This window comes from Dipodomys merriami, unplaced genomic scaffold (genome assembly GCF_024711535.1).
Source record: "Dipodomys merriami isolate MVZ:Mamm:240054 unplaced genomic scaffold, mDipMer1.0.p SCAF_45, whole genome shotgun sequence".
Classification (NCBI taxonomy): domain Eukaryota; kingdom Metazoa; phylum Chordata; class Mammalia; order Rodentia; family Heteromyidae; genus Dipodomys; species Dipodomys merriami.
This window is the reverse complement of record NW_027206013.1, coordinates 12,426,993-12,450,888: the sequence shown is the minus strand read 5'-3', so window position 1 is coordinate 12,450,888 and position 23,896 is coordinate 12,426,993. Positions and strand designations below refer to the sequence as shown.

Sequence of the window (23,896 nt, the reverse complement as noted above, 5' to 3'; positions counted from 1 at the left end):
CGTGAGAAGCTTCTAAGAGAAAGGCCAGACTCCTGCCGGCTTTCCTGTTTCCAGACTTGAAATGAGTATAAGGTAACCGCTCCCAGATTCTGTGGATGTAAGCAATGGCAAGACTAGCTCAGACCCAAGCCTTAGACTCCATCCCTGATGGGGTGCTATAACTCACGGAGCTCAGGGTGGTAATGGAAACACTGTTGCGTGGATTCCTCACCTCAGGTCGTGGCCACCATGTATGAAAGAGCAAAATACATGCTTGTCTTTCTTTTGCCCACCAAAGGATAGGAACGTGGGATGCCGTAGCTCTTGAGTTTAACTCCACAGAAGTTCACATACCCGATGCTTCAAAGCAAGATGTCGGCCTTGCCGAAGACCTAGATGCAAACGCTTTGTGACCTTTCTTCCTGCCTCGGCCTCTGGAGTATAAACATTTGGAAGGTGGTCCACCGTGAAATACATTGTTGTTCCTCTAGGGGGCGCTGAGAGAATCGGGTGTCTCCTGACCACGGCCTTGGAGGCAGAACTTGGGGCACATCCTCTGGTCGGCTGTGTGGTCTGGGGTGACTGGCATTGGCCTCTGGCCTTGCATAAACAGGGTGGGCTGAAACCTTCTGAGAAGAGGCAGCACCAGCAAACAAGCTAGGGCACCGCTGCCCTCTGCATGAGTCGGTCGCACTGTGAGCATCTGTCATCGGCGACTGCGTAGCAAAATTGCCCCAGACTTGCTGGCTCCAAACACTGCCAGCGGTCCTGTGGGGCAGAAATCTAAACCAGGTTCTTCTGGTTGGATCCTGGCTCAGCCTCTCCCACTCAGGGCAAATGAAGAATCACGTGGGCTGCCATCTGATCGGAAGGTTTCACCAGAGAAGTGCTCCCAAACTCACGCAAACCAGTGGTAGAGAGAGCCACTTTCTTCAGAGCTGTGGGTAGAAGTGAGGCTCTGAGTTTCTTCCTGTGTGGTCCTTTCTGGTGTGGTTTGCACACGGGTAGCTTGTTGCATCCAAATGAGTCCGGGAGGAGGCCCCGATAACGTCGGACTAACCCAGCGAATCTTATAACCTACAGAAGCTAGTCTTTCATCATCTAACCTTGGATGTGGCATTCCATCACATTTCTTGTATTTTCTTCATTAAAAGCAAGCCCGCCACCCAAGAAGAGGATGGCGTCGGGTTTGAATAGCGGAAGAAGATAATCAGGGAGTCATCAGTACACCGGCCTTATTAGTGCATCACACTCTACTGCCATTAGCCAAAGAACTGTTACAATAAATACATAAATCTACAATCCGCTAACCTTATGTGGTATACAACCTGCCAATCATATACGGCTGCTCAGGGGAAATGCTTTAAACGTATTTTCCAAATGTTTTCTTGTAGAAGCTCTTGAACATTTCCAGGCGCAGGAGAGAAAATGACATAAAATAGTAAGGTAAACATAGCCAAATCCACGGTTCATTTATGGCCCAGCACCCCCCACCCGCCCACCTCCCAAAACACTAGTTACGGAAAAGGAACTCTCAGACATCCTATTATTTCATCTTCAGCAATTCAGCCTGAATCTCAACATATTATTTCTACCATTACACATTTAACAAGAATTCCTTGATTTCATCTACTATTCAGTCAGTGTTCAAACTTCCCCAATTATTTCAGAAATGTCTTTAAATATAATATATATGTCTATATCGATATAGATATATAGTTGGTTTGTGTAAGAGAAGCCTCAACTTTAAATGAAGCTCAGAGTTTCAACCATTACTTAAGAGCAGGCATTTTAATGACTGAGATGGAGCCATTCTGCTGGTGGAAATGACCGCAGAGCGTTTTATTAGCCAGCAGTGACCGATGAAAGGATGGAAACTGCTCAAGACTTTACCAGGGGGCAAAGCAGGCATCAGCTCAGCCTTGTTAGTGGACAATGGAGAAACGAATGAGGTTGCTTCCTTACTCCCTAATGAGTTCTGCTTGCTCGTCCCGATGGTGACGGGCAGGTAGCCGCTCATCCGCACCACTGCCATTACAATCCACATTTCTACAGGTGAAGACTTAGATACAGGAGAACACACATGCCAAAAGTCAAGCAGCGATTACTTGATGGAGCTCATCATCCAACTTGAATCTGTGGGACTGCTTCCCGCTGCCTCCCGCTCCTGCCAAGGGACCCTGGAAGCAAACTTTAAGCTAACACCCCCATTTGGGGGGGGGGACTCGTGTGAATGGGAGATCTGAGCTGCTTCACACAGAACGCTACCACAGCACAGAAGCTGGTGTGGAAGGACACCCCGGTTCTGACAACCTGACAAACAGGGCGAGGCCAACACTCCGCTGCCCCAGGGTTGAGATCTGGAGTTTAAAAGTGATGATGGCAACTATTGGGGAGAGGGGGAGGGTGGAACCTTCTAGAGGTGAAGCCCAGTGAAAGGATTCATCTGTGGGTGTGGCTTGAAGGGGATATCAGGGACCCAGCCTCTTCCCTACGCCCTCCCTCTCCCTCTCTGCTTCCTGGGCACGTTGGGGTGACCAAGTGCCCCTCCACCATGATGTGCAACCTTGCCATAGGCCCCCATGGCCCTTTGCTCCTTGAAATGGTTTACATGGAGTATTTTTGTCACCGCTATAGAAAGGTGTCTAAGTTACCCAGCCACCATTATTTTTGACCTTGACCCTTGCAACTGTAATGGCAAAACAGCGAGTGGGACCAGACAGATTCCTTCCCCCCCCTTCCCCCCCCCACCTGCCCCTGCAGGAACTCACCTCCGAGGATCCAAGGGTACTGGAGACTTAAAGACTAAAGGAAAATCTGGCAAAGGAGTTCTCAGTGTTATTTTCTTGGATGGGATCACCGTGGCTGGGTCTGCCACCTTCTTTTATGCCACGAACCTTTCTCAAAGCCACTGCGTGTTGCTGAAATGTTCCTTATACTACCAGCTCCTGGCCACACACACACACACACACACACACACACACACACACACACACATTCTCTTTGCCTGGCGAATTTCTGCTCCTTCAGGGCTCAGCATGAATCTCATTTGTGCAGTGAAGCATACCTGTCTCCTCAGATGAAGTTCCATCTTGTTCCTGGAGGCACATATCCCACGTTCTGGCCATCTCTTCCTTGTAACTACACGCCGGGTAAGGCAAACGCCTTCTCTGGGCGAGCCTGTAGGTACTCGATGAGTATTGAGTAACTGATTTGTAAGAAGCAAAAGAAGAATCCCAGCACGTAGAGATCGTTTCTTCCATAAAATGTAGCAAAACAGCACATCTTCTTCCTTTGAAATAAGGATCTCACCGGTGCCATCTTGGCCACGTGGTGGATGATGGGGTATTGGGTTTAACTGGCGCCATCTTGTCTTCACGGTAGAGGCAAGGAAGTTACACTCCAGGCAATGGGCGTGTCTGAGGCAGGGGCAGGGACTTGGATGATAGGTTACTGGACCTGTCAGTCCTGTGCTTTGAACTCACAAGACCCTGGAGTTCTTTGTGAGCCTGCCCCCTGACACGGGCTCTATTTGGGCGCAGACCAACTCAGGCACCATTACTCCATGCCTTGTGGCTCCTGCCTCCTGGCTCTCCTCCAGTCACCATGGAGTCCCACTTCAGCCCTCCATTGGAGTTGATCTGGTTTGCTGGTATTGTTTTCCTGCTCTTTCTTTGCTTTTACTACTATCCTGGCTCAGTTTCCTCACAGTGTTAAGTATCTTCCAGGGGCACAGGTCTTTGTGACAGAAGTCCACCTGTAGCTGCCGGCTCTCCAAGGAAGACCCCCAATCCCACCTCTCAAAATGTGGCTTCTCGGTTTCTCGTGACTGAGTTCCCATGTGTTATCTTCTGATGACCCCCACCACCCATTCCCTCTCCTCTACTTAGTAAACTCCCTTAAACCTCCCACGCTCGCCACAGTGCAGCCCTTCCTTCCGCACACCACCTCCTCTTTCCTTCCCTTTTCAGGTTTCACCATGGCCTACTATTCAGACTCTGGAATACAAAGAAAGCCTCGAGAGGGGTCTGATCATGGTCCCTCGTCAGAACTGTGAACCCCTACAGGCAAGGCGGTGTGCACATTGTGTTCAGTGATGCTTTCTTCGTGCTCCGGCTAGTGCCTGACACTGACTCAGCACCCCAAACAAGATTTATAGGTGCAATCATGTATTTTTCGATTCAACCTAATCAGATCATCTGTGGTCGATGATGAATAAGAGGAATTTGAGGAGAGAAACAAGGCAAGGAAAAGGTGAACAAATACCCTTTTCTCTCTTCAGAGGTCTAAGAGGGGAAGATTGCCTGGAGAACCGAGGGGAACACAGACTCTGGTTATCCTGAAACCAGAGGAGCCAGGTGCTGCCGAGTCAGCAGGAATCAGCGCCAGGAGGTGGGCTAGGTGTAGCCGGGCAGCAGGGTAGCAATTTGCCCGACACTCTCCTCCTGTGTTTTCAGCGTAATTGAATTAGCTATCCATGGAGACACGGGCAAGTGCCCTAGTGTGGAGCAGACGCTGCCGTTCATCTGGCACGAGGAGGCCTGAATTGCCTACCATCCAATCTCACGCCTCTCCTCCTAGCTTACTGTGTGCTCATTAGAGGAAATTAGGTGGATGCCACGAGCCTGGGAACAATTAACATCTTCTCACTCAGCTGAGTCCTAGTAGCAGTGTTAAGTCCTCTGGATAAGTGACCAGGCTTGCTTGGCCAGCAGTGCACACAGATCTCTTTCCAGAGGTTGACCAGTTGGTAAAAATTCATTGCACTCTCACTGAGCATAGGATGTATGAGGGTTGAGAGGAAGGAGGAATTAATTACAGGGACCACGCCGGCTTTCTTCTTTGGGGACTGTTCACACTAGAAATGCAGTTTTCCAGGTGTAGTTACTGGGCTGAAACAGACCAGAGAAAGGCACTCACTGGGTGCTATGCTAGGTACCTCACAGCGTGTACTCTAACCCTCATGGTAGCTAGAGAGGATCCAATCCTGTGAGTGCTTTTCTCCCTTAGAGAAGTCAGCTCCTGAACATTCCGCCAGGCTTGTGCTGTTTCCGTCGTCTATTCAGTCTTCAACCATGGTTTGCTGACTTTTAGGCCTGTGCCAGGCAAGAGGTGGGTGAGAATTAGGCAAGCAGAGAGGAGCAGGAAAAGAGGCTGAGATGAAGGGCAATTATGGGTAAACAGAGCACAGAGCCAGAATGAGGAAGCCTTTCAAATCAGCAAAGTGCCAGGATGCAGAGGAACCCCAGGGACGCCTGGCCTTCGCCCCCCAAGGAAAACTCCTTCCTTATCCACCGCCTTGCTGGTCCTGTTGACATAGCAACCAGAGAAGCCTGTGAAGAGAAGGAGCGAGCTTTGCTTTGTTCCAAAGCAATGGTTGCACCAGCCAAGGTGCCTCAAAGCAATCAGAAGCAAAAACAGAGCCTCAGCCCTTGGCTGGGTGGATGGGAAGGGGGTAGGGTGGGCGGGGAACTCAAGTCATAGGTTTTCCAAAACTAGTCACTGTGTACACAACCGGTGACATTGGCCTAGCAATGGACTCTGTGCTCCCTAAAGGAATCTCATGTGGACTTGCCCATATGACTCCCCCTCCCCCACAGGAGGTAAGTAGGTCCCCATTTAACAGATGAGTTGCTTGAGGCTTGAAGGGGTGATGTTCCATGTTCAAGTCCCACACAGCTTGGAGATAGAAGCGCTGAGACTGGAATCCCTCCCGTTGCCCGGCAGCTGTGAGTCTACCTTGCTGGTGGGTGGGCAAAGGTTAGTCTAACTCCAGGGGAGCTGTGGCAGGGGAGGGCTGAGTGCCCCAAGCCTCAGGGCTCTGTGCAGCTCAGGGAACAGCACCTTATACATAGGAAACAAGCACAGTGGACACACACCAGGCAGGTCACACTCCTGCCAGGACTCTCCTACACCCAACCAGCAGGCCCTGAATTGGCAAAAGAAAGTTGGGATGCTTCCTCACCCCTAGACTACAAGGCCTGGGTGGGTGGGGGTCTCGTTTATCTTCCCTACTCCCTCCAACATCATTTTTCCCTAGAAGGCAGGTCGCAGGACATTCTCGGGCCAAACGAGATCCCTTTGGACTCTTTAGTTCCAACTGTGGGCAAATGGATGGCCAACCTCTTCAAGAAGGCCAGGAAAATCTGGGCATTTGCCTTTTCTTCTTTTCTTATCCGACCCAAAAGGCTTCTTCTTCTGAGTGGAAGGTTCACAAAGATCCCCTCTTCTTCCCCCCTTAGATCTAAGAAAGGGAGCTGTATTGTGGAGACAACGTGGAACCCAGCCAATCTTTCCTCCTGTCTGGGGATTCACATGCCTGCTGACCCAGGTGCCCTCCCCACAGTCCCCCAAACCATCTGCCAAGTCTCGTTAGCCAGTTAGGCTTGGGTGCTTGCTATTCTGTGCCCTTTATTTCCTGCCATTAATGTAAAGCAATATTGTCTCGCCTCTGCAGGCAAGTTTTTCCACACGTTAGAAGCTTTAAAAAAAAAAAAAAAAAAAAAAAGGATTGCAATGGGTTTTTGTCACAAATTGCCTAAAATCGAAACGTGTGGTTTCACCTCCCATTTCATTTCCAGATGATGAAAAGTAGCGTCCGCGGCCCCTGTTAGGAGGGACCCAGACCATTCCCCTGACAAACCAACACCAACAAAGCATCACCTACACCACCACGAGGCCTTTAAGAATTCATGATTTCTGCTAATGGATGACTAACGTCTGCCATGGCATAAAATCAAGAGCTGTTGGCATAGCTGACATCCCAAATCGAATAAAGTACTTTCTCCTTTCATTCCAAAGGAGCAAACTGGTATAAATCCAATTTGGTAGAATAGAATGCAACAGCTGCGGTGCAGAGTCTCTCTCTGGGTGAGGCCTTTCCATACCGTTTATATAGCGTGGCATCTCACCCCCCCCTGGACACTTTGTGTTACAAGTGTCAAACCACCAACCCACAGGAGATTTAGCTAGAAGGGAATGCGTGAGCTTTAGATTGCTAAGAGGAAGGCTGAGTCAGAGCTTAGATTCACAGAAAGGGAAGGCAATGTCAACATCCTGCCCCAGGAACATTCTCCGGGCGTTTCTACTGGCCTCTGTAGAGTTACTTATCAGCCACATCTTCTCCCTCTGCACAAACCAGCCTATTCCATATAAAGAGGAACGTGGCTGCCATTTTTCTACTGCACGTGAAGTGGCACTTTCCATCTACTTGTCAGGGGGGGGGGAACCTCGTATTACACAGTTGGGGGTCACATGCTCCTTCCTTGGGCCAATCACAATTTACTGTCTGATGGTTTGACCAGAATTGGCCAGACCATCCCCATCCTCTTGGCGGAACGTTCTGTTTATTTGTAGAAGAAAGGTGTTTATTTTCTCAGTAGCTTAATAGGCAGATGGAAACAGGACCCCTGTGAACCGTGGAGCAGGCTGCCTGCTCCACAAGGGTTTCCAGCCGAGAGGCAAAGCAAAGGATACAACCCTGCGGTGCTTTGCTCAGCAAGCCAGGAACCATGGCCCCAGACACATCTTCTAGAAGCAGCAGCAGGGGAGGGGGGAGGGGGAGAGATGAGGGGAGAGGGGCCCTCTAGAACACACAAAGGTGTCATAGGAGCTACAATGGCCCTGAGCAAAAGCGATCGCTACTGGGAACCACCAAAACCTTTGGTAAGTAAAGAATGGATGCTTGGTTTTTAAGATCAGAAAATAAGACGTAAAATCCACGGGCATCAAGTGAACTTGCCCAAGTGCATAAGCACAAAGCCAGGATTCAAATCCAAAACGATCTGACTTCAGAGTACTTTCTTTCCCCACAGACAGCCTACTCACCGGTGGAGAGGGCCAGGCCCAAGGGTTTCTAGTCCTAGGAGAATCATGTCACCTTTGCCCGCTGACAACCCCATGAACCCTATAGGGAGGGACAGACAATCTACTCCAGAAAGACACAAAGAGCCAGAGATATGCCACAGCAACAAAACAAAACAAAAATCTGTGTTTTGTAAACAGCTTGAGAGTCAGGGCATTTCACTTTTTAAAAGGTAATTTCTTGCTTGGAACAGTGAGAAATGAGAGGCAATCTGTTTTGATTTCTTCCCGGTTTAGGACACGCTTTAGTGACCAATTTGGAACCACGCCAGCATGCTTCTGTCTGGAGGCTATGTTAGCGTGGTTTATGTCTCTGTTCATAAAGGAACTCTCAATCATCCCACAGGAAAAGCAGCCTAGAAAATACACAGCAAGTGAAGAGACAGGCTAGCTGCCTCTTCCTAAATGCTATTATTATTATTCATAAGCAGAATAATAATAATAATAATCACCATTTGCTGGGCATTTACTACACACCAGGCCTGGTACTGAAAACATTCATCACCACAGAGTCCTGTTAGAAATGGCAGGAGATGGAGGGGAGGGAGGAGAGTGGTAATTTGGCTGCTTAGTACCTAAACGTTCTTCTGGTTTAGGGGAAAATCACCCACTGGGCAGTTCTTGATGAGAGCTGGAACTTTCTCTGTGGAAGAAGAGACAAGAGATCCTTAAGCTCTTTATCGCCTGTCAGGACATCTTAAAAATAAAATATTTTTTCCCAAGACTTGCAGCAATATTGAATGGAAAGTACAGAGATTTCTATATGCCCCTCCGCATCTATTCTCATCATCAACCCTCTGTCTGAGTGGAGTATTTCTTAGCACTAATGAGCCCGCCAAGCACAATAGCATTGTCACTGTGACCTATAGGTTACATCAGGGCCTACTGCTGGTGTTGCACATTCTATAAGGGCAAAATGTATTGTGACACATCCAGGGTTGTTGCATTTAGACAGAGTCTGTTCGCTATCAGGAAAAAAAATATACATACATTTCCATTTTTGTCTTCCATGTCTTAACGACTTGGGACCAGGATCCATCTTTGCCTAAATGAGCCAAAAGCTGGTTCTGTTGTTTGTCTCCAGGTACTCTGGGACATAAAGGTTATCCCCATTTTAGGGATCCACAGGAGACTCAGAGACACTAGTTGGTTAAAGAGTAAACAAGCAACAGAGGGCAAAGCCAAGCCATGTGCTGTCATGGGGGAGGGGAACGAAGTCGATCCGGGAGCCACTCACTCTGCAGCTTGACTTTATCATCCCCTGGCCCCACAGGCTTCCTGCAAGTTGTGGAACCTTGTTCCCAGTCTCCATCTCTCCATCTGTAAGATATTGTCGTTACAACACAGAATTCTTGCCGGTGCAAAAAGAGGTCATGTATGGATTGCATTGCACGTAGTATCTGCCCCCACAGAGAATGCTCAACATGTGCCACTATTTTATTATCATCTCATTGTTATTGTCAGTGTATACGTGAACCTCTTTCTGGAACACCGTATTGTGAGGGAGGTGGGGATTTTACATGACCATCTAGAAGGATGACTTTGGCTTTATTTTATCCTCTTTTTCAACCCCTCAATTGTGGCTCAGGGAAGGGAGCAAACCAGCAATCCTTCCTCCAGGGAACCCTTGACATGGAGTGACCCCTGAAACCAACCATTTCCTCTGGTGTTCTGTGTGCCTCAGGAAGGCCCATTAGAGTCCAGCGAGGGCTCAGCCTGTGCCCATGGATCATATAATGATAGATTCCCTTCGCCACTCAGTCACCAGCTGCCATGATGCCATCATCGCGTCCCAGAGCAGATCAGACCACCCTGCCCCTGTCCACCAAGGCCTTTTCTTCTTCCTCCAAATCAGCCAGAACACAGCCAATTAAGGAATTCATTCATTTCTCCACCCCTTTAATTACCATCAGTGCTGCAAGCTGAGTTAACACCAAACAAAAGACAGATTTATTTACCCCAGAACCTAAACAAGATTATTGGAAATAAGCATTCAGAAGGCTTTCGCTCCTGGGAGAATTGTAATTCGCTGACCCCTGTCTTACAGAAATCTTAGGTCTTTTCACATCATTAGAAACTCCCCAGGAGTTTGGCCTGCCTGAGTTATTTGTTGGCACACATTCTCCAGCCCGGCCCTTGGCTGTCAATTGGCCGTTATAAACCTGTCCACCGGGGCTTTAAAACCAGACTCTTTTGAGACAATGAGGAAATCTGAAAAAAAAAAAAATTCTCTTTTCCTGGGGAAGTTTTCCTACTGGCAGTCTCCTGGAATTACTGAGGTATATAAATAGGAGGGAGAGAGAAAGAGAGTGAAGAGGAGGAAGAGGAGGAGGGAGAGGAGGGGGAGGGGGAGGAGTGGGAGGAGGAGGGGGGAGAAGAGGGGGAGGAGGGGGAGGGGGGAGTATAATTACATGGATTACAACATGTTTGGTTACAAATCACTTAACCCTACATCAAACTGGCATTAAGCCAAAAAGAGAATCTATTAGAACAGAAAAGTCCACCATTAAATGGGACTTCAGATGTGGCTCAATCTGGAGTTTTATCCGTCGCTTGACTCAGATAGGTTTTTTGTTTTGTTGTCAGTTGTGGGACTTGAACTCTGGGCCTGGGCGCTGTCCCTCAGGTCTTCAGCTCAAAGCTAGGGCTCTACTATTTGAGCCACTTCCGGCTTTTTTTCCTTTTTTGCTTATGTGGTGCTGGGGAATCGAACCCAGGGCCTCAGGTATGCAAGGCAAGCACTCTGCCACTTGAGCCCCAGCGCCACCTCTGGCTTTCTAGTAGTTCATTGGAGATGAGAGTCTCACAGTCTCTCCTGCCCGGGCTGTCTTTGAACCGCGATCCTCAGCTCTCGGCCTCCTGAGTAGCTGGGATGACAGGCGTGAGCCCCCAGCGCCCGGCTTCCTGTCGGTTTTTCTCGTTGGCTTCTCCCTGATGGAAAAGATGGTCCCCGGGGCTTCCGGCCTTCGCAGCCACCACCTAGGAACCGATCCACTCTGGCGACTGGAGGATGAGGTCCGCTGATTGGCTAGACCCAAGTCACGTGCCCAACTCGGGCGACTGGAGACGTCCGATGATTGGCTAGACCCAGGTCACGTGCCCCAACCTGGGCGGGCGGCTGCAGGATGACGCCGATGATTGGCTGGACCCACTCCCGGGGTGGATTTTGCTGCAGCGTTTGAAGCCTGCCCTCCCTGAATGGGACCCGAGGGTGTCGGCGGGTGAATTCTCCAAAGAAAAACCGGGGCGCCTCACCCCTGAGAGGAGAGAAGATGGTGAGCAGATCCAACCCACGGGTGTCTGTCTGAATATGCCCCTGGGGTCAGCATGGCGGAGCAGCCCCCAGTCGCCCTGGGGCAGCCTGGCAGGGCTCACTTTCTCGGGGTGTGGTAGAGCAGGCCTGTGAGGAACCCCGGGTAGGAGCGTCACAAGTTCAGGGGCAGCCTGGGCTGTGTTGTGAGAGCCTGTCTCAAAAGTAGTAATGCATGTTCATTGTCCCAAAAGCTCCTACTTAGTTCCAGGCATGAAAAAGACGTAGTAGAGAACAAGGCAGGGCAGTCGCTCGTACTCACAGATTTACCTTCTATTTGGGAAGACAGGTAATAAGTAAAATAAGCAAAAGAATTCCAGATGGTCCCGTGTCATTAATAAAATAACAGAGCTGGGTGGTGTCGGAGGAGATGCAAATAGGACTTGTGTTATTTAAGGGGGGGATGGGGGGACGGACAAGCCTTGTGTCAGTGATTCACAACTGGAGCTAGATTAAAAAACCAAGGTGTAGGGGTTAATTTTATGACCCAGTGGGCCAACTTGACTGGACCATGAGGTGCCCAGATTATTCCTAGGTATGTCTCCAGATTGTACTGCCACTATAGTGTGTCTCTTCTAATCCATTGAAGGCCTGAGTAGAACAAAAAGGCTTAGTAAGGAAGCTCTCTGCCATACCCCGCCCCCTCTCAGCAGAACATCACTCCTGTGTCTGCAAATTCAGACCCAGATTTATACGATCAGCTCTCTAGTTTCCAAATCTTCAGAATTGTCTATGGTTTGAATGTCTGTCCCGTCCAAAGCCCAAATACTGAAATGGAATTGCCACTGTAACAGTATTTAGAGGTGAATGGATTCAGCCAGGAGGGCTGCACTCCCAGGGGTGGGTCTGGTGCCCTGGTACCTAGGTCACCAGGGCCGCTCTCTCTTGCCTCTTGCCTTCCCACATTGTGCTATGTGATAAGACAGAGCCAAGGCCCTTGTGTGTCAGTCAGCCCCCACTAGTGAACTTCCCTTTCTCCAGTCTGAGTCGGTAAACAGTGTCAAGCTAGTCTATCAGATGGATGGAGTCAGATTCTTACCGGAGCCCTACCATCAACGCTTCGGAGTCTGGACTCTCTGCTCCATCCCCAGGCCCTTCTAATCAATAGATATTATCATTAAATATGTATTGCTTCTCTGATAAACCCTGGTGGATATGGATGCCATGAGGCCTCATAGTTTCCCAATAACAGTGCCAGATTTTTCCTGAATGCAGAGGGAACTCCATGGCCAGCCACCATTAGGCCATGCCAGATGGTAGGGATGAGCGTAGACTGGCTTTAGAAGGGGCAGTGGGAGGCGTGTGGGGGGCTCCAGGGTAAGCACCATGGAGGCTGAGAGGGTGGAGGCAGCTGGGCTAGTGAGCCCCAAGTTTGTCCAGGGGAGGTAAAGCATCACTTCGCAGCTGCTTCCCTTGTACCTTCCTGCAGCTGTTCTTACATCTACATGAGCATAGAAGCCTGCCATGGCGGCCTCCTGGGCCAGGAAGAGAGGCTGGGGCCTGAGCAGCCGGGAGGTGCAGGCCCAGTTGGAGGCAGAAGGAGAGTTGTTGAAGCAGAGAGAGCAACACCTCACGGGAACACGGGAGGCAATGGTCCAGGGAGCGGCGCCCGGCTGGTGTGACAAGTAAGATGAATCTGTGAAACATGCCCCGGTCCCCGGCGAGGCAGACCTGCCTGGCTTTACAAAGAAAAATGAAAAGGGACGCATGAAAAAGAAAAAAGGAAGAAAGGGAAAGAGGGAGGGAGAGACACTTCTAGAAACAGAGTGAGTGGTGATGTGAACATAACCCCACGGGAGCAGCACTACAGACTGGTAAAAGCTGAGACCTGAGATATAAACATTAAATATAAAATTAAATTGAAGCCATTGTGGGCTCTGACTGAGTTCGTCAACACCCACTTTATTTACTCCTCACCACCGTAAGAAGACCAGTATGGTAAGTCTTAATTTCCTGGAGCTAGGCTCAGAGAGTTTGATACACTGTTGAAGGCCCCACAGCTAGACGCTGCACAGTCAAGAGCTGACCTCAGGCCTGTCTCAAACACTAGGCTAAACGTGGCTGCGAAGCACGTTGATAGGTGAGATGAATAATTAAATCTGGTCATTTGCAGGGAAATGGATGGAACCAGGACAAATCATGTTAAGTGAGGTAAGCCATGCCCAGAGACAAATGGAGCATGTTCTCCCTGATAGGCAGAGGTGAGATCTAAAACGCAATGGGACGTGACACATTACACAGAATTCTAGATACTCACATACAGCGAGAACAAAAGAAGATAGTCTTAGGAAAGAATCACTAAGGTGTAATACCCAAGAGCCTCTTCATATCTATATAAAATAATATACATACTGAAACGAACTCCAAAGATAGGGAAACAAAGGACTTTTTTCTCTCTCTCTGGTGACTGTATTCTTTAGCTTACACATGGTGTATTTGTGTGGGAGGGGGTATCTGTGTATCTGTGGGAGGGGGAGGAGGAGGCACAGAATCAGAGGAAAAGGGTGGAAAGTATAGCAGTGGAATGCACTGGATGAAAGTGAACCTTGCAACTTATGGGTGGGGATGGGAGGGAGGGACTGGGAGGGAATGAGGGAACAGATGACACTATGCGAAAGGAAATGTACTTATTGCCTGGCATATATAAAGGTAACCCCTGCTGTATGTCACCTCTAAAACAGTAAATGAGAAACAAAATAATAATTAAACCTGTACACTTTGAAGCAAATTACACTCCGTCCAGTGGGTGGGTCTCATATAATTAGTTGAAGGCCTGAAGAGAAAAATGACAAGCCTTCCCTAACAAAGAGAATTTGGCCTGCAGTCGGCTTTCAGACTTGAACAACAATGTCAATTCCTCCTTGGGTCCCTAGTTCCCAGGCTGCTGGCCTTGCCTGCAAAGTACGGATGTGCCAACCTCCCTAACCAAGGAGCCAGTTCCTTAAGAAATAAATCTCTCCATATATACCATCATCCCTTAGTATGCACAAGGACTTGGTTCTGAGATCTCCTACTGGTAGCAAAATCCACATACGGTCCAGTCCCTGGTGGAAAATGGCGTCATATCTAAATACCCCCTTCTGGACTTCCTGTGTACCCAAGCCATCTCTGTGACGTACAAGACCCGGTACAGCAGGAAAGCGATGGAAGTAGTTGCCATACTAGGCTGTGCAGGGGGCAACAGCAAGGAAAAGGTCTGTACATGTGCAGTCATTCGGGTCAGGCAGAGGTTAACACTGTCTATCCCTGACTGGTTGGATCCATGGGTACACAACCCCAGATGTGAAAGGCTGGCTGCCTGTCCATCTACCTATCTATCCATCCATCCATCATCAGTCTATCTCTCATCTATCTACCTATATACCTACCTATCTACCTACCAATCCATTGTCAGGCTATCTATCTATCTACCTACTATCTACCTACTTACCTAGCTATCTAGCTATACATATCTACGTATATGTATATACAGTGCATACATATAAGCACACACACACAGAGTTGTCCAGAGGAAAGGATTAAGAGGAGAGAAATAGATTAACTGAATAATACATTTCCTATGAGAATTATATACATGTATGTGAATTATAGCTATCTCTATTCTGCGATCTGTACATGTATGTATGCCTGTTGTTCCGTTTTTTCAGAGAACCCCGATTCTGACTGGTCTAATAAAATAGCTTTTTTTAAAAAAAAAAATCAAGTTTATTTATCAAATCTGTGGCTCAGGACTCTGGCAAGGAGCCAAGCTTGGTATTTGGGATTTCAACATGGAGTTTCAGATGGGTGCAGCTAGCAAGGCTGGGGTTGGAGGGTGATTAGACCAACAGCTCTTTCACTCACCTGTCCAGCGGGCAGGCTAACCGAAGGGCCGGGCTTGGGAGTTTACATGGTCTCTCGGAGTGAGTGGGGGGGTGTCATGGCCTTTTGTGGTCGGGTCCTAGATTCAGGGGAGAGGACGGAGGCCCTGCCTGTCCACAGGAGAAGCGTGAGAAACTCACAGACGCCTTGTGAAGCCACTACAGAGGCGCTCAGAGACAGAGTTCATGCCGCTGAGCCCAGCTTTGATCCAGATCCCACTTAGCTCTTAAAATGGATTGAATCGTATTGCCCCAAAAGTTCACGTACTAAACTCTGAACCCCCAGAGCCTCTGAGTGTGGCTTTATTTGGGAATAGAGTGGAGGCAGATGTAAATAGTTAGAATAAGATGAGATCATCCTAAGTAGAATGGGCCAAGATCCAGTATGCCAGGGTTCCTCTTCCAAAGGGAAAATCCTTTATGGAAGGATGTAGTCTCTCTACTTGTTCGTGGTCTTTACACAAACTTCAGGTTGGAGTCATTACTTCTTGTTGTTGTTGCTAAGGAATCGTTGATACTTACAGCTATTTAGACATGTAGTCTTATATTGCTACCAATAAGCACTGCTTCAAATTGTGTCTAACACAGAAGATTCTAGTATGAGATTCCCATGCCTCGAATAGTTTAACTATCAAGACAGGGTTTTATGAGGAGAGATCTGGACTTATTCACCACACTTCTAAACATGAGCCCCAAGACAGCAGTTTGAGTTTGGGGGTAGATCATTAATCATGGAAATCCTTAAACACCAAAGTCTTTGCACACCCAAGACGACCAGCAAGCCAAGAGAAAGTAGGACAGAGCCACGGGGCAGATCCTCCCCTCCAACCCTCAGGAGAAACCAACCCTGTGGTCGCTCTTGATCCTGAAATGTTGGCTTCCAGAATTGCAAGCTCAAAAAAACTGGTGTTGTTTAAGCCACCCGGTTTATGGTACTTTGTTACAGCAACCCAGGCAAATGAATGCAGTATTAGTTTCGTCCATCTGTTCATTCCTTCATTCAATCAGATTGGAGGCCCTTCATAGATGGCGCTGGCAATGCCCGCCTCGTCACCAGCCCCTTTCCTGCCCGTCACTTGGCTACTCAGTGTTCCCCAAAACTAATTTTTAATGTAAAGGCTCTATAAAATAACATGCACAGAAATCTGAGCAAATAGGAAGTGAGTCATAAGTACCAAACCCTCTCTCAGCCATTGGTTATCTCTCCACGACTCCTTCTTGTTTACTAGTGGGATCTTCCTGCTTCCAGAATTACCAGAAGCTTCTTCAGGGAAATGACATGAATCCCCATGGAAATTTATCCCCCTCCCCCCTTTCTGACTCTACGCAGAGTCCTCAGGCATCTCCAAGGACTAGAAAATAGCTCATAAAGTCTCTTGCTACCAAACAAGACCGGCGATATTTCCAGGGTGCATGGGAGAATCTGAAGATAGGGAAGGCTGCTTGAATGGTGGAGAAGAAACATTGGTAAACTGAAGAAAGGAACTGTGTTCAGTCGTGGCTCTAGCAATATATACACACACACACACACACACACACACACACACACACACACACACACATATACATATATATCCCTCTCTCTGTGTATATATATATACATATATATATATATATGCATATGCATACACACACACACATATAGCCATGTGACTTTGGGCAGGTCCATGAACAGTTCTGAACCTCAGTTTCTTCATTTATATAGTCAAGATACCTACAAAGATTCTCTTTTCCTTTAAGATCTAGAGGGAAAAAAATCAATACACAACCTTTGTACAACCTATAGAAAATCTGGTGGCCTCCACAGGATCTCTGGAATTCCAAAAGGTGCTGTCATCTTGTTTTTCGTTCTACATAAGGATGGTCTTGTTCTGGTCTGCACGGAGGAAGACTGATAAGGAACTCAGCCTCTTAATCTTTACCATTTACAGGAGATACTTGTATGAGAATTGTATTCTCCTTATTTGAGCTCAATCTGGGGAAAACCGTGGAATGCCATGTAACCTATAGCCATTTCTGGCTCTAAGGATTAACACAAGATCCTTTCTGGCCAATCAGATCCTGCTTGGCCACAATGATTGGATCAAAGGTGGTCATATGATCCTAACCAGCCAACTACTCTTTTTGTTTTGGAGGGGGGGGCGGAGCTATTAGATGTCAATATATAAGAGGAAGGTGGAATTAGAGAGAAAATACAAAGAGACAGCGAGTTTCACTGGCATTATTCAAGGCCCTGTACACAAGCTTGGCTTGGTTTCATAAGCCAACAAAATGTCCTAGCTTATTTTGCTTCAATCCAGTTTGAGGTAAATTTATCAATAGAAATCTGATTAATTTTCTTTTGTGCCAATACTAGGCCTTGAATTCAGAGCTTGAACTCAGATGCTGTCCCCGAGCCGTTTTGTTCAAAGCTAGTGCTCTACCACTTGAGCCAGAGTTCCCCTTCTGACATTTTGGTGGTTAATTGGACATAAGAGTCTCACACACTGTCCTGCCTGGGCTGATTTCAAATTGAGATCCTGATGTGAGCCACCAGTGCCCAGTTGGAATCTTCCTAACATGAAGCCTTACTGAAAACTTGAGCAAGTAGATGAATTTACAACACAGTAATGCAAATAATGTAAATTCAATGTTAGATATTCTAGTTTCTAAAAGCTTTCTGTTCATCTTGCTCACTCAAGGTCTACTGGCTGGCCCCTCCACCTCCCCAGCCATTTGTCCCAAGGCTTTCTGTTCCAAATTCCTGTTTATTCCGAGGTAGAGCTGTTCAGTTCTTTCCTGTCCAGCACCTTCCTCCAAATAAGTACGTATGAAGATATTTCCCTTAACAAAGCACATTCCCACCCCACCCAGGGGAGTCTGTTACCAACTACCCAGATAATAACATTTCCACTCCTCTGCATATAAAATGAAGAGGCCAGACCAGCCCTCCTCTGTGATTCCATGCAACTTAAAAGCTGTAGAGTTCAAACTATCTGAAAGTCATCAAAATTGCAGCATAGGGAAATGGTGTTTTTCAGAATGCAAGTGGGTCTTGAAATCAATTTACATCATTTCCTAAAAATGAAATGGAATAAAATAGAAAAATAATAGAGTACATCGTACATAATAGAGGTGAATGTTGGTTTGTGAAATATTTCCTTCGATTATAAATATGTACTGCACACATGCTAAGCTGAATCATAACCTATATTTTTCACTATGTGTCATAGTATAAAAAATTGAAAACCCAGTGGTAGAAATTAAGACTCATTGGAGAGGAAATATCAGAAAGTTAAAAAATAATATATGGAATTTTTGTTTAAAAATAACAAAGAGGGGGCTGGGAAGGTGACTCAGTGGTAGAGTGCTTGCCTTGCATGCATGAAGTCCTCGGTTCCATTCCTCAGCACCACATAAGCAGAAAAAGCTGGAAGTGGCACTGTGGCTCAAGTGGTAGAGTGCTAGCCTTGAGCTGAAGAGCTGAGGGACAGCACCTAGGCCCAGAGTTCATGCCCCACAACTAACAAAAAAAGTTTATATATATATATATATACATACACACACACACACACACACACACACACACACACACACACACACATAAAACAAAGAGAGGGAGGGTTAGATAGGAGGTATACCTGGAAAAATATGGAATTATAGGTACCAAGAAGTTAAGCAATTATCATTGGGCAGGAAGAAGAATGGTATTTTTAATTGTTATGTATATACTTCCTATACTATTTAATTATTTTTAAAAAACTTGCTTATGTGTGTAGAAAAGAAACAGTGAAGTCCCTTTTCTTATCACTAATATAAGCTTATATAAAAGAAATACAGAAAAAAAGACAAGTTTTAACTTTTAGAGCCAAAAATTCTTATTCTGAAGCAAAACTACACTTCCAGGAAAAAAAAAAAAAAGAATTGTAAGTAAAATACCTGGAAGAAATAGCCTCAACTAGGGTCAGTTGTATTCACTCATTTCCCATTGTTAGAAGAAAACATTTGAGGCTAGGTACTTTATAAAGGAGAAAGGTCTGTGTGGCTTGCATTGTTAGAAGCAGAAAGCCCAAAGAGTACCAACTGTGGTGATGGATGCAGTCCATAGGCTAGATCCAACTTATCGTGGCGGAAAGCGTGGACTAGAAGCTAGGCACGAGGAAGAAATCACATGGCAGGACGGAAAAACAGAAGAAGAGTCAGGGTTCGGGCTCATTTGTTTTCGTAACAACTCTCTCTGGAGTTGAACTAGCTAGAGCCCTGTAAGTACTACCTCAGTCTCTTCCCCAATGACCTAACCAACCTTCCCTTGGCAAAACTTCTTAAAACCTCCACGTCGTCCACCCCAGCACACGGAAGCCTAAGCAGGGACACTCGGGTTACAAGTCGTCTACCACTGATCACACCACCAACTTACAGACCATACTGAGGACTTCTCTGATGCGCTTGCTTCTTAACTCTTTGTGTCTTTACAGACTTCCCACTGCAAACATATTTGCCAATATAAGAAGGACAGCTTTTGTGGTTGTTAGGTTTTGTTTTTAATTCCATGATTGTTTTTTCCCCAATGGGAAAAAAAGAAGTCTGCAAATGAAACTTGAAAAAAAAATATCCCAGCTTGCAAACAAAACTTGAATTCAAAAAAAAAAACCACAACAGAAAATATAGGCATGGAAAAAAACAGACTGACAGAGAGGAATTGGGGAGGGGGGGCGGGGAGGGGGGGGACAGGAGGGGCAGAGGAAATGCAAAATCCTGACATTGATTTTTCCACATCGCCGAGTTCCTTTTCTTCTTTCAGCTACTGTCTGACGAAGGTCTATGTAAAAAGACGACCATTATATATTCCGAATGTCACACTCCTCAACATCTGTTTGAAAGAGAATCATTTATTGAGAAAGAAGTGTCACTGAAGCTGAGGAGGTGGGGGGGGGGGGGGGGAGAGACAGTGTCTACCGAAGTGACAATGGCTAGACAGGGAACAGCAGTGTGCCTCTGAGCCCGTCCCTGAACACGTGGCACATGGTAGCACAGGATCAAACTCGAAGCCAGGAGCCGGGGAGAGTCCCTTCCAGGAAGCTATTGTCAAGAAACTGGGAAATCAAGACTCTGCAGTCTGTCTAAACACGGCATCCGAAAGAAGGAAAAGGGAGGGGAATTACCATCCAAATGTATGAGTGGATTGTGAATTAAGGATTGTAGATTCTAAGAAGAAATTGCAGGGGGGAAGGCTGGACAGGATGGAGAAAAAGAGAGACAGAGAGAGAGAGAATGGGGCAGGAAAGCAATGGCAGTGAACCGGATTCTTAGCTGTGACAGTTTCAAAAGGGCAGGGAGGAAAGCAGCATGGGAAAAGCATCCTGAGCTCCCACTCAGGAGGCTCGTGGGACCCTAAACTCTCCTGAGAACAGCCACCTGGGACGAGATCGAGGTCACAGGCACAGATGTGAGGGTTGAGACCTAGAACGTGGAGGGTTTGTTTGTTTTTTTTCCCAGAATGATGTATTTCTACTGAGCCCCGCAAGAAGCAGGCCAGAGTGTGTACTGACGAGGAAATTGCATACAACCTGGAAATTCACGGCAGTACTTGGAATCAGAGGTCTCCTATCTGGGACAAGGGTTCTGAACATCTTATTTGGATGTGAAAGAATAGGTTTTACTCCTCTAGGTGACTTAGAAGTTGGACTTTAAAAGTAGCTCCGAAGCGCCGACCGTCTGCCACTCTGAACAGTAATACACACGACACGCCCCATTTGGCGAAAGAAGATGGAGACACAGTGACGGGGAGAAATCAACCGCTGGATTTGGAACAAGAAAAAAGTAATCTGAGTTCTCAATCTCAACTACAAACCAATCACCAAACCCTAGACTTTGCTTCTAGTTCTGCATCTGCAAAATGGGCTTTACACTTCTAGAATTCCAGGACGGTGTGTCTGAGGACAGGTGAGGAAAGCTGGGACCCCCCCCCCACCTGGGTCTCTGCCCTTCCCGGGATCCCATGACTTCCTCTGCTTCTGTGCCAAACTTCACAAAGTAAGAGAGAAGTCAGGTGCCATACCTCACACCTGTAATCCCAGATGCACGGGAGGTGGAAGTAGGAGATCGCAGTCCAAGTCTGGCTCCAGACTTCCAAAAAGTGGCTCCAAAAAGCGTGAGACCCTTTTGGGAAATCAGAGCATAGCTCAAGTGGTACAGCACCTCACACAAAGTCCTGAATTCAAACCCTAGTACTACTACTAATAATAATAATAATAACAATAATGAAGGAGGTGGAGAGGTAGGTTAATGTTCTATTTCTGTCCCCAGGGGCACAGGTAGCATACGACAATCCTCCTTTTTTCATCTGATTGAGTACTGTGGAGGTGGTACCCATGCACTTTATCCAGTGGTATTTCGTTCTGGAAGCAATCCATCAATAGATTGCCAGCTACCAGGTGTCAGGGGGAACCCCAAGCTTTATTCTTGCCCTGGGCCCCATAATTTGTAATTCCAGTACTGACATTTCAGTAAAAATACCCAGGAGGAGTTCTCTGGGTGCTAGATGCAACACAGAAAAGCATATTAAAGATATTCTAGAAAATGATGACTTTTTCCAATAGGTTTTTAATGCCAAACATATGTATTACTGACTGAAATTCAAGTGTTTACCAGATTTTGAGATTTCACTTCAGCTACCCCATCTGGTGTCTGACACTTTCCAAAATTTTTCTTCTACTTGTTACGTCTATTTTTAATCCCCTTGGATGTCTTTCTTCGGGGTAAATTAGGAAGAGAGGACGCTTGTCGCTCCGAGTCCTACCATTTATATTTTGTACAAATCAGCTAGGAATTAAGAATTAAACCATCACTCCATATCTCGGGTTGTCAAATACTTCACTGTTGGGGGGAGGGGTGCATGTGCATATCTGAAAACACGTTGGCCTCTCAGTGTTGAAAGGATGTGGGGGACTATTAAGAGATACTTCAAAAGATCCCCACGAGCAGAAAGAAGGAGCCCTGGGGACCAGGTGGCCCAGGAAGCCCACGTAATAATACACGAGAGGTGATACATCAGATGACCACATGGCAAGACGCAGCTCAAGTTCAAGGCTGGCCTCCCGTCTGGCCTCCCCAGTTGCTCCAATCAACACTGACCGAGGCTGGATTTCCCAGAAGCAAAGATGAAGGCTTAGATATAAATATTCTGTGAGAGGTCATAGAGAAAGGAAACGAGGGAGGTGGCATAGGAAGAAGAAATCAGCCGGTCTGGGGGTGAGCAGGCAGTGGCTGTGGCTGGGGGCCTGTGTGGAAGTTGGTGCTGTAGGGGATGGCTGTAGAGCACGCCCAGAAATTAGGAGAGGGCAGGGGGTGCACAGATGCCCCCCCCAGTCATTGCTTTACAACCCTTCCTTTGGGGATTCATTTCTTGCATTTCCAGCCTGCGTGGCTGAAAGATATAGCCCACTGCTCCAGCTCTGTGGTTCCCAGACTGTACCTCGGGGCACCTTGGGGTACCGTGGCAGATTCATGGATAAAGCTGGGGATCCTTTCTATTTTGAGGGTAACGCGGAGCAATCTATCGAACTTCAGTGCACTAAGGAATAATTAAAAATGAGATTCTTAAACTATTTCTTTGACTTAGAGATCCCACAAAATCTTACTAAGAAGCCAAGCGTGTAACAAACCAAGAAAGTTTGGGGACGTGCGCACTACATCCAGACATGGCTTCAGGAAGGATGGGGGCAAAGAGCTCTCCTTTGGGGGGGCGCTGTGGAGCTGAGGGAGAGAGCAATGGGTGTGACCACACTGCTGCTACCATTGCCCCGTGTGTGCATGGGAAGCTGCGTGCTAGAAACAGACTTCACATCACCGCGGGCTACACCGCTCATACACTTGTTACCACAGCCGCCATGAATGGGGTGCAGATGAACCCCCAGTCCTCTGAGCCCTTCCAGGCATGTGACTTAGCATTTGCTTTATCTGCCCAATCACAAGTACAAGATGGACGCAAGCGTCATCGTACCTGAGTCTACGTGATAGCCCTGATGATGGAAAAGTGAAGTGGCCGGACCAAGGTCTTCTAACCAATGAATGACAGAGCCAGGATTGGAACAGAAATCTTCTCAACTCTAAAGGCCTTCTTACTCCCCTTTCCCAAGAAATAAGAGTTTGCCTTTTATTGAGCATGTCTGGGGCGCTCTGTGTTTGCTTTTTGCTCACTGTTATTATGAAGGTTGCCCGGGGGCTGCGTTCGCTGACTCCACACAGCCCTGATCACGGCACTGTTCCCAACAGCCACGCTACGGAATGAGCCTAAGAGCCCCTCAGTGGGCACATGGGTAAGAGGACGTGGAATTTGACTCAGTCACAAAGAAGGAAATGATGCTTGCAGGACAACGGATGCAAATGGAGGTCACCATGTTCTGTTGATAGAAGCCACGCTCACCAAGACAAATATCATGAGTTTCCTCTCGTGTGGATTTGAGGAGAGGGATGGGAAGGATATGAAAACCAAAGGAAGACCACGGGGGGGGGGGGAAACAAGAGAGTGGAGAGAGGGGAGAAGAAAATGCAATCAAAGAGCATGATAGGCATGCACGCAAATGTAATGAAATCCTGTACTGCGTACAATGGACCAAAGGAGGCTCTGCTGTAAATACACTCACTCCTCCTATTTTATTTCTTTAGATCCTACAGGACCGGATGGACCCCATTTACCAAGCCTGTCCTGCAAACCAGCTAGAGAATCACCTTTCCTCCGTTCTGTTGGCTGCTGGTCATTTCCCCCCGTCTTGTCTCCTCTCCTCCTCCTGGGTCCATCCTCAGAATACAGTTCTCTTTATCTGCATCTTCGTAAGCGTGCTTGGTAAGCTGCACCATGCTGCCCACAAAGAAAACAGAAGGGTCAACACTTGCTGGGAAAGGG

The 23,896-nt window shown here is 47.3% G+C and overlaps 1 long non-coding RNA gene across 1 annotated transcript; it reads left to right on the top strand.

The window, feature by feature from the left end:
- The first annotated feature begins 11,034 nt into the window (after nt 1-11,034).
- Nucleotides 11,035-23,784, top strand: LOC138808527 (uncharacterized). The gene is made up of 3 exons (XR_011366479.1): nt 11,035-11,117; nt 12,582-12,777; nt 23,659-23,784. It is a non-coding gene; the product is annotated as an uncharacterized lncRNA (long non-coding RNA).
- Nucleotides 23,785-23,896: the final 112 nt, after the last annotated feature.